The sequence below is a fragment of the Tenrec ecaudatus genome, chromosome X (genome assembly GCF_050624435.1).
Source record: "Tenrec ecaudatus isolate mTenEca1 chromosome X, mTenEca1.hap1, whole genome shotgun sequence".
Taxonomy (NCBI): Eukaryota; Metazoa; Chordata; class Mammalia; order Afrosoricida; family Tenrecidae; genus Tenrec; species Tenrec ecaudatus.
Window position 1 is genome coordinate 116679024 of NC_134548.1, and position 10864 is coordinate 116689887.

Sequence of the window (10864 nt, forward strand, 5' to 3'; positions counted from 1 at the left end):
CCTACTTTCTTTTTAATCAGTTGCCTTGGGAGAATGTCCTATTTATTTTACTTTCTTGCTACATTTAGTATTTCATCCCTGTGTTCCCTCTAATTATTCTTTGAAATAAACCAGATTCCTGTTACTGTTGTTTAATAACCAAGGAATATGGTAGCTAAAGAAAGAAAATCTGAAACCATTTGTCATCTCACTAAGGAATTTTATGTCACTCACTCCAAATGTTCTCACTTAGGGCAGATACACGTTTTATTCCTGAATCATAACAGGCTTGCTGTTCCATCAGGCAGTGAAAAAACAGTCCCCAAGGAGTAATGAGCCAATTTGGCCTAAGACAGGCCTAGTTTTATATTAAAATAAAGCATATGAAAGCTGTTGCCACAGGAGAGGAATCATCGCTAACATTCTGTAGGATTAATTCTCTATTCACCACAAATCTGACAGTCAATTAATATTTATTAAACACCTATCATGGGCCCAACACTAGTGTAGCTGTTGACAGGATCTCGAAGGGAAACCTGGTGCTTGCCATCCAAGATCTGACGGTCAGTTGTGCCCTTCAAGGTAAGTCATAGTTTGATGGAAATCTAACCCAGTCCTTAGGTTTGAGCAACATGGTCGAAACCGGAGCTGTTCCCTAGAGGGAGTAAGTGGACTCAAGCAAAGCGTAGGCTGGTGGTTCCTTTTTATCTTCATTACTTTATTCACATTCAAGACAACCTCCTCAGTGGTGCAGGGCATGAACACCTCGAATGTCCCTGCGGTTTACAGTAGTTGGGCAAGACCGTTTGCAGCTCACATGCTGGTCAAAGCTGCAGCTGGCCCAATTTTAAGCTCCTTTGTTGCCATGTCCTCTACAGCTGTTTTGTCTGCTTAGAGTTCAATGGTTCAGATTTTTACCTTGTCCCGCAGTCCTTCTGTTGGCCATCTTCTGTATATACAATTTTAGAAACATAAAGTGCCTCCCCTGAACCAGCTCCTGTGCTAAGTGCTCTATGTGAATCCTTGAAATGAATAAGACCTAACACCTACCCTCAAGGAGTGCGTGTCTAGTGAAGACTGAGGACAGGTAAGATATACAAATTACTCTCGGCACGCCGCCAGGTTGGGGTCCCGCGGGCTGGGAGAGGATCTCTGGTCCGTGGCCTGTGAGGGCGAGGAGAATTTCTTGCAGCAATGAAACCTGATGAAACTCCTCTGTTTGACCCCAATCTACTGAAAGAAGTGAACTGGAGCCAGAATACAGCTATGTTTTCTCCAGCCATTTATCCAGCACATCCTGGCGAAGGCTTGGTTCTAAGGCCTCTTTGTACTGCTGATTTAGATAGAGGTTTTCTTAAGGTACTGGGTCAGCTGACAGAGACTGGAGTTGTCAACCCTGAGCAATTTATGAAATCTTTTGAGCACATGAAGAAATCTGGAGATTATTATGTTACAGTTGTGGAAGATGTGACTCTTGGACGGATTGTTGCTACAGCAACTCTGATAGTAGAGCATAAATTTATTCATTCCTGTGCTAAAAGAGGAAGAGTAGAAGATGTCGTTAGTGATGAATGCAGAGGAAAGCAACTTGGCAAATTGCTATTATCAACCCTTACTTTGCTAAGCAAGAACCTGAACTGTTACAAGATTACTCTTGAATGCCTACCACAAAACGTTGGTTTCTATAAAATTTTGGATATATAATATCTGAAGAAAACTACATGTGTCGGAGATTTCTAAAATAAAAATATTTTAAGAAGACATCTCCAAAGGAGCTAATGCAACAAGGCTATGTACTATACTCTTCCAAGAATTAAATTATTTTCTTGCTGCAACTCAGTGACCTCTAAAAATATGGGACTGAAAAAAATTGATTGTAATACAAATATAATGGCAGAAAATTTGGGGGGGGGTTGGTGGGACATGCTGTGAATTTAGATCATAGATGGATATTACAAAGGGTATGGTTTTTAACCAAAGGAGTATATTTTTAACTTGAATTTTTTCTTGCATTGTATTTTTCTAAAGTTTGGCTTTATTTCTTTGTAATCAGAGGTAAGGTGTTAATTGTCTGCTCTCTGTACTGGTTCATTAAAAAATAGGTACGCTGGTACAAGCTGTGCAAGCCCCCAATAAAATGATATTTTAAAAGGTACATTTAAAAGTGCTTATCAAATTTGAAAATTTCTTTAAAAGTATACATTTATCATATATACTTGAGTTTAAGGCAACCCAAATATCAACCAAGGCACCTAATTTTACCATATAAACAGCATTAAAAATGTGCTGAAAAACTTGGCTTATACATTAGTATATATGATATTCAAATATGAGTTAGGTATGTATCATTTCCCAAATACTAATTACATGTATCAGATAAGTTAGATATAGCTAACTGTATATTACCAAACAATATGGTCAGGTTAAAGGAGTAGACATGAAAATTAACTTATAAAATGTAAAACAATTTGAATGTATAGCTAAGCATGTTTACATACTGAATAGCAAATATAATGAACTAAGAATACTATGTAACAGGAAACTAGCAAATCTTGGTGTATACTTGTTTTCTTCCCATGGTTATTTGAAACCTCCCGAAATAACGTTTTTTATGAAAAAAATGCAGTATTACAAAATTGAGTAGTTAAATGTATCAACAGCATCTGTTATATTTTTTAAGAGTTGGAAGCTTTTTTCATGTGACTGATTATAAATGGTACTGCCCCATTTAAGCCTTTTTCGGTTGAAGTACTTTTATTATTGGTTCTAATTTGCATTCCATATTACATTAAACCTGTTCCTATGATTTTGTTAGAAAAAAAACCCCAAAACCCAAATTACTCTCATACAAGAAACACTGAAAACTGGACTCGGCCTTGGTGTGTCTCGTACATGGTATTTGCTTATATGAGCATCAACTTTGCCGCATGTCTTGAAAACAAGTGGTTGTATGAGTTGATATTGCTGTGATGGCCTCTGTGCTTTCTTAATAAACATGCCTTTCAGTGGATTCTGACCCATAGTGAGTTTCAGACCAAGTAAATATTAATAGGAATGGCTGGTGGGTTTGAATGTTTATTGCCCAAGGCCTAATCCACAGAATCAATAAGAGTCCTTGCTTACTGTTGTTACTGTGATTGTTAGCTGACATTGAGTCTGTTCACAAAACACTGCACAGTCCTACAGCATCCTTACAATTGCTGTTCTGTTGCAGTCACCTGGTTGAGGGTCATCTTCATTTTCACTGCCCCTCTACTTTACCAAGAATGATGAGCTCTTCCAGGTAGGTGCTAGTCTCTCCTAATATCATGTCCAAGGGATGTGAGATGAAGTCTCCATAGCCTGGCTTTGAAGGAGTATTCTGGCTGTACTTTTTCCAAGACAGATTTATTTGGCCTTAAGCAAGTTCATAGTATTTTCAGTATCCTTCTCCAACACCATAATTCAAATGCCATCAATTTTTTTCTGAAGTCTTCCTTATTCATTTTTCAACTTTAACATGCAAATGAGGCCATTGAAAATACCAAGACAGACTTTAGTTCTCAAAGTGATGTCCTTGTTCTTCAACATTTTAAAGAGGTCTTGTGCGATAGATTTACCCAATGCAATATGTCATTGGATTTCTTGACTGTTGTTTTCCATGAGCATTGATTATGGGTCCAAGCATGATGAAATCCTTGACAAATTCAACCGTTTCTCTATTTATCACGATGTCTATTGGTGTATTTTGGAGTAATTTTTTTTCATTGAGGTGCAATCGATAGTGAAGACTGAAGTCCTTCCTCTGGATCAGCAATGGCTTCAAGTCTTCTTCACTTTCAACAAGCAAGGCTTGTATCATCTGCATATTGCACACTGTTCAGAAGCCTTCCTCCAATCTTGATGCTACATTCTTCTTCATACAATCCAGCTTCTCAGAGGATTTGTCCGGCATACAGATTGTATCAGTGTGGTGAAAGGATACATCCGTAATGCAAACCTTTGCTATTGATAAGTCATGCAGTGCCACCTTGCTCTGTTCGAATGACTCCTCTTGGTCTATGTATTTATTCTGAAAGAACATCGTTTAGTGTTCTGGAATTCTCATTTTCCCCAGTGTTATACATGGCTATTATTCATACAGTTGAATATCTTTGCATAGTCAACAAAACACAAGTAGACATCATTCTGGTGTTTTCTGCTTTCAGCCAAGATCCATCAGATGTCAGGTCCTCTTTTGAGTCCAGTTTGAATTTCTCACAGATCCCTGTTAATGCACGGTTGCAACCCTTTTTAAAATAGCTTCAGCAATAACTTTCTTGCCTGTAATATTAATAATATTGTTCCACAATTTCCAAATTCTTTTGGGTCACCTTTAATTGGAATTGGTAGAAATATTGGCTCTTGGACTAGAAATATTGGAGTAGAGATACTGGATCTCTTCCAGTTATTTTGCCAGGTAGCTCGCTGTCTTTGATATTTCTTGACATAAGCTAAGGAATGCTTCCAGTGTTTAATTAGTTTTTAAAAACAGTTCATTTGGTATTTAGTCAACTCCTGGAGCCTTGCTTTTCACCAGTGCTCTCAGTGTAGCTTGAACTTCTTCCTTCAGGTGCCATTGGTTATTGATCATATGTTACTTATTGAAATGGTTGAATTTGTGTCAGTTCTTTTGGTACCATGACTGTGTGCTCCTCACATCTTCTTTGGCAATTTCAACATCATTCAATATGTTGCCTATGGAAATATTTCTACATTATAACTTGAGGCTTGAATTTTTGCTATAATTATTTCAATTTGAGATATGCTAAGCATGTTCAACTTTTGGTGTTTTTTTCCCCAACTCCAGATCTTTACACATTTCATTATAATACTCTGCCTTCTGGGGATGCCCTTCAAATTGTTCTGTTCTTCACTTTTACTTCATAATTTCCTATATTTTTACATTTGCTACTCTAAGGTCAAGAAAAAGTTTCAAGAGTCTCTTTTGACATCTACTTTGGTCTTTCTTTCCATTTTAATGACCTTTGGCTTCCTTCATGTCTGATGTTCTCTCACAGCATCCTAGGTCTTCTCTAATTAACCGTCAAAGCACCAAACTATTTGAAATGTTCTCTTAATGTAGGTGGAATATCCTTAAGGCTCTACTCTGACTTCTGTGTACTTGTTTTAATTTTCTGCTTGTTCACTCTGAAATTACAGTTGAGCAATTGATGATCTCTTCTGTGGCAAGCCTCTCACTGATGATATTGTACGTCTCCCTTATCTCTCCTCATAGATACAGTCGATATAATTCTTAAACATTCAATCTGGCAAAATCCATGTGTACAGTCACTCTTTATGCTGTTGAAAAAATATATTTGCAATGAAGAAGTTGTTGGAATTACACAACTCTATTTTGTGAACTCCAGCTTTGGTCGTATTACCAGGGCCATTTTTCTCCAACTACTTTTTCTCCCTCTTTCTTATTTTCAATCTTCTCATTATCATTGCCAATAATCATCAATGTATCTTAATTGTATGCTTGCTCAATTTCAGGCTGAAGATGCTGGTAGAATTCTTCAATTCTTCATCACCAGTTTTAATGGTTGGTGAATAAATATCAATACTTGTTGTATTAATTGGACTTTCTTATAAGCATATAAGTATCCTATCACTGAAAGTTTTACTCTATCTATGTCATTAAGATCAACCCTACCTTGAGGAGGTAGCTCTTCCCCATTTAAGTGCATTCCAACTTGACCATTTGTCTTCTGGTGCTATAATTGACAATGTTCTGCTACTATTCCTAAGGGGCGCATTGATCATCAATCAGGTATCAACAGTTTATTCCTTCATAGTCTTTTCTGAGCAGCAAGCTCTGCTGAAATCTGCTTACCTGGGATGAACCTGCTGATATGTTAAGTACTGGTGTGGGACAAACTGACAGGTGAGTGGTGGTCTGTCTTTCTAGTAGCCAATTAATCTCTGATTTGCCTCAGATGCCACTAGCGTTTCATTTCATAATGTACTGAATCTATGCATGCTGGACCAATCTCTCCAAAAGATTTTTGTTGAAGCTAGCAGTGGCAAGAAATCCCCTACCCCAAAATCGGGAATAGATCTTCGCGTTCCAACCTGCACAGCTGCTCTCTTCATGCTCTTCCAGCAGACTCTTTCACTCTTTAGCTAAGACCAGGCTGGAGTTCTTAGTCAGGAAGCGACCTGCTGACACCATAGCTAATATATATGGGCAGAATTACCAGCAATTTAAACAGAGCCATTGGCCTCAGTATTCAGTCACTGCTTCTCCTGAAGATGTCTTTCTATCCTTTCATCCTTGAAAACCTAAGAACATCTCATCAGAACAAGTAGTTGAATACACCAGGAAGTAGAATTTCTGTGATGGCATTTGGGTTGTAAACAAAATGCGCTAAGACAGTAGGCAGGAGACAGAGCCTGGCTGTGCTCATCTGATAACAGTTATCTGCAACAGATGATGTGTGGCTCTGCAAATAAATAAGCCTGGAAAATACAGCCCAATCTTTCCCTGATGACAATAGGGGAACTTTCAGAACATATACCTGTCAGGAAAGTGACACTGCACTACCATGTTTTCTCATACCAGCGAGTATTATTGCACATTGGTGCTTTCTAAGGAGCCCCCGTAGTGTAGTGGTTACATGTTGCGCTGTGATTCTTAAGGTCAGCACTTCCAAATCAACAGAAGTTCCACGGGTGAAAGGGAGAAAGCCAAGGCTGTCTACTTCTGTAAAGAGTTACAGTCTCTGAAACCCACAGCTACTGTTCGACCCCGCCCTATAGGGCTGCTATGAGTTGGAGTGAATTCAATGGAAGTGAGCTGGTTTGTTTGTTTGTTTGTTTTGTTTAGGAAGTGCTTTTTAAAAAGCTTGGCAATGGCCATGATGAGAGGGAGTGACCACAGAGTTCTTAGCAAAATTGTGAAATGGATGTGTTTTCTTTTTTCCCTCACTACTCTTCCCAGTGCCCATCTCCCAGCCTCCAATTATTTTTTTCCATATTCTCTAATTCCCTCATGTCCAGTAACCTAACTCAGCTCTTTAGTTTTCCAGGCATCACCGAACACCTCGGGGCCAAAGTACTAATGAGCGTCTTTCTTGCTCTTAAAACCGCTAAGAAAGAGATTTCAGAGTTATCTGTATATCTGTGTGTGTGTTGTTGTTGTATTTGTGTTGGCTAGTGTTAAAAGTAGTAGCCAAGCAAAACCTGCCAAGGAAATATGAACAACTCCAAGGGAATTTGATGGATAGTTGTTCCTATCACGGAATTCTGTCAGACAGCTCTAGTAAGTAAAATAAATAGATAGGAGTATGTGAAATGAGTAAGCGTGCATAAAGTAAACAGGAGGTTGGCCACCCTTCTCCACTCCACCCCCACCAAAAAACACTAGAGGTAAATTGCTTATTGACAGACACTGTTAAACGGAGCTATATGGAAACCATGTTTGACTCAGAAGAACACTATTCCTTTAGCTGCAGATTCCTGAGTGGCATTGTTCCTGTGTGTGTGTGTCATAATTAATACCTCATTTCTGCTGAGTGTAATTGGCCTAGAATGCAGAGTGGTGTTCAATGTCTCTTGGGCTGGTTGCACAATAAGGTTTCAGCCCCAGCTCCAGGAGAAGAGTTTGTCAGCAGCAAGCTGAGAGCCTAAGAAATAAAGCTATTTTTACTAAAGGGTAAGAAAACAATAGAATGCTTTTGGAATAAACAGAGCAATAGAAGAATTAAGTAGATGAAGCCAAGCAGAATTGTTCTTTTTGACATCTCTTTCTATAACATAATAGTGCTGGAAATGACTCATTTATTTTTTTGTGCATGCATACATTTGGTAAATATATAATGTGGGCTTACTATTTAGCAGCTACTACTTAAAGAGCGAGTTATATAACATGAAAAAAGGCAAAGTCCTAGCATATGTGTAGTTTACATTTGATGAAGAAAGACGTCATGCACATCAGTTATTTGATTTTAGTAACAAAAATGAAGAGTGTGTCTTATTGACCATTGAGATCCCCACAAATGATGAGTTTAGGGTCAGGGCTTTGAGTCTTGTTACATTGTCTAGGAGCCCTAGTGCACTATAAGTGAGACTGTAGTTCAAAACCCACAGCTGCTCCAAGGGAGAGAGATGAGGCTTTCTATTCCCACAAAGAGTTACATTCTTGGAAAGCAATTAAGCAGTTCTACCTTAGCCTATAGGGTCACTGGGAGATGATGAGTATTTAGAGATGATAAGGTGGTACAGCCGAATGTGCAATGATCTAAAGTTAGTAAACCAAAGGAAAGAACACATTCATTTCTCAAGCTAAAAGAATCAGAGAAAAAAAGAAAGTTTCTAGATAATTTCAGGATAGAATTCAAATAGGGTAAAAAAAATGGAATGACACAGGAGACATCAAAAGACAAAAGGAATACATATTCATTGGACCAAAAGGAGTTAGTCATTATTCAACTATTTGTACATGTAATCATTTGACTCTGTGGATCATAGAACATTGTGAATGGCATTTTGAAAAATGGAAATTCCTGAATACTTAATTGTACTGATGTGAAAAGTACCGAAACCAAGAGGTAGTTATTCAAATACCACAAGGATATACACCATGGTTAAAAATCAGGAAAGCTGTGCATCTAGTTTGTATCTTTTCCCTATGTTTATTCGATCTGCATGCAGGATAAATAATCCCAGAAACTGAACTCTATGAAGAACAAGTTTTCAGGTGAACTCTTTAACAACCTGTGATGTGTACATGACAACGTTGTGTGCTGAAAGTGAAGAAGACTTGACAGACTTACTGATAAATATCAATCACCACACCGTAACATAAAAGAATCTGAAATTCTCAGAACTGAACCATTATCCAACATCATGATAAACAGAGAAAAATTGAAATTTTTAAGGATTTCATTTTATTTGAACCCATAATCAATGTTTATAGAAGCAGCCATAAAGAAATCAAATGGTATGCTACAATGGGCAAATCTACTTTAAAAAGATATTTTAAAGTATTCAATAAGTGTTCATATTCATGTGGAAGCTGGACAATAAGAACACTCAAATAAAATAAATGTCTTTGAATTATGATGTTGGTGAAGAACATTAAATATACCATGAAATATCAGAAGAACAAACAAATCTGTCTTGGAATAAGGACCACCGAAATGTCCCTTGGAAGTGATGAGGGTCAGAGTTCATTTCAATTGTTTCAACCATGTTTTGAGAAGGGACCATTTGAATAGAAGGACATCATTCTTGGTAGAGGGTCATTGTAAGAGACGTTCAATGATATATGTTGACAAAGTGGTTGCAGTAATGGGCTCAAACATAGAAATGATTGTACTCATGGTACAGGACCATCAGTGTTTCTCAAGGGAAGCTATGATTTGGAACCAATTCAAGGGAAACTAACAACAGTTGCCTGAAGCCGCTGCCTAAGGTCGAAATGAGGAAACTGAGCTAAGTCCTTTGGAATGCCCTCTCTCATAGCTTTTAAGTCAAATCCTACAAGTCTTTCAGGTCTATCTTTGGTTATACTTGATCCATAAGGCTTTAAGCCATTACCAGCCTACAATGAAATAGCCTTCCTTTGATTTCCAAGTCTAATTTATTTCTTGCACTCGATTATGTTGCGTTTTATTTCCTAGCTTATTTATGCCTTTATCCACTTCTAACTTTGCTGGTGCTTTAGTCGTTGGGAGGTGGGGATAACTGGAGGAGGCATTGTATTTGTTCAAGGAGAGGACTAGCAAAAGGGAATTCTTGGTGGGATGTACTGACACAATAGCTAAAACTTTGCTGAGAGTAGAGGTGGATAAAGCTACAATAGATAGACTCAAGAGAGGGTATGCATGATCCTTACCTACAGACACCCAGAATTCCTCAGATTTTGACTGCCAGCTTCCCTGAAGATTCCGAAGAAGACCCCTGTTGACCTTGAAATATAACAGTGCACGTTTATAAAGATTCATGAAGAAAACCCACTCTTCCAAAGGGTCTAGAGCAGTGGTTCTCCACCTTCCTAATGCTGCGACACACCAACCATATGATTAGTTTTGTAGCTACCTCATAACTGTAATTTTGCTACTGTCATGAATGGGGAGATCACTGTGAAAGGGTTGTTTGACCCCCAAAGGGGTCACGACTCAGGTTGAGAACCACTGGTCTAGAGAATTACATGGCCATTCTTATTTCTTTTGTGTCCCAATAGGAAGTGCCATTCTCTATAGTAATGGCACTTGGTTTTGATAGATGATGCATATTAATCAGTTATCTGAGGTGAAAACAGATCAAGCATGATTAGTTTATTCACAAAATAATTATTTGAGACTTTTTCATGAGCTCATACAATCTCTGAAAATGACAGAATTCTATTTGGGGTCAATGTAGTGAAAAAAAGAAGATACAAAAATAACCACAAGGAAATGTTGAAGGTACCACTGGCATTACTGCTGGGTACAAAGGTCACAGCTTGAACTGTGACAAAGAGAAGAACAGACTTTGCTCGTGTTATCACCCAGACCTGTGTGCTGGTAGGAGCTAGTCTCACACCCACAATGAGGTGTCACAGTTTTCCCGTGAACAGAAGCCATTTTACAGATCATCAACATCAGAAAGCCACTTTATTGATTTATTTTTTAACATTTTATCAGGGACTCATACAACTCTTACCACAATCCATACACACATCAATTGTATAAAAGCACATCTGTACATTCTTTGCCCTAATAATTTTCAAAGCATTTGCTCTCCACTTAAGGCATCAGGTCCCCATTTTCCCCCTCCCTCCTTACTCCCCCTCCCTCATGAGCCCTTGATAATTTATAAATTATTGTTTTGTCATATCTTGCCCTGTCCAACGTCTCCTTTCACCCCCTTCTCTGCT

General features: G+C 38.2%; 1 pseudogene; it reads left to right on the forward strand.

Annotated features, from left to right (window-relative positions):
- The first annotated feature begins 1173 nt into the window (after positions 1-1173).
- Positions 1174-1683, forward strand: LOC142434473 (glucosamine 6-phosphate N-acetyltransferase pseudogene; annotated as a pseudogene).
- Positions 1684-10864: the final 9181 nt, after the last annotated feature.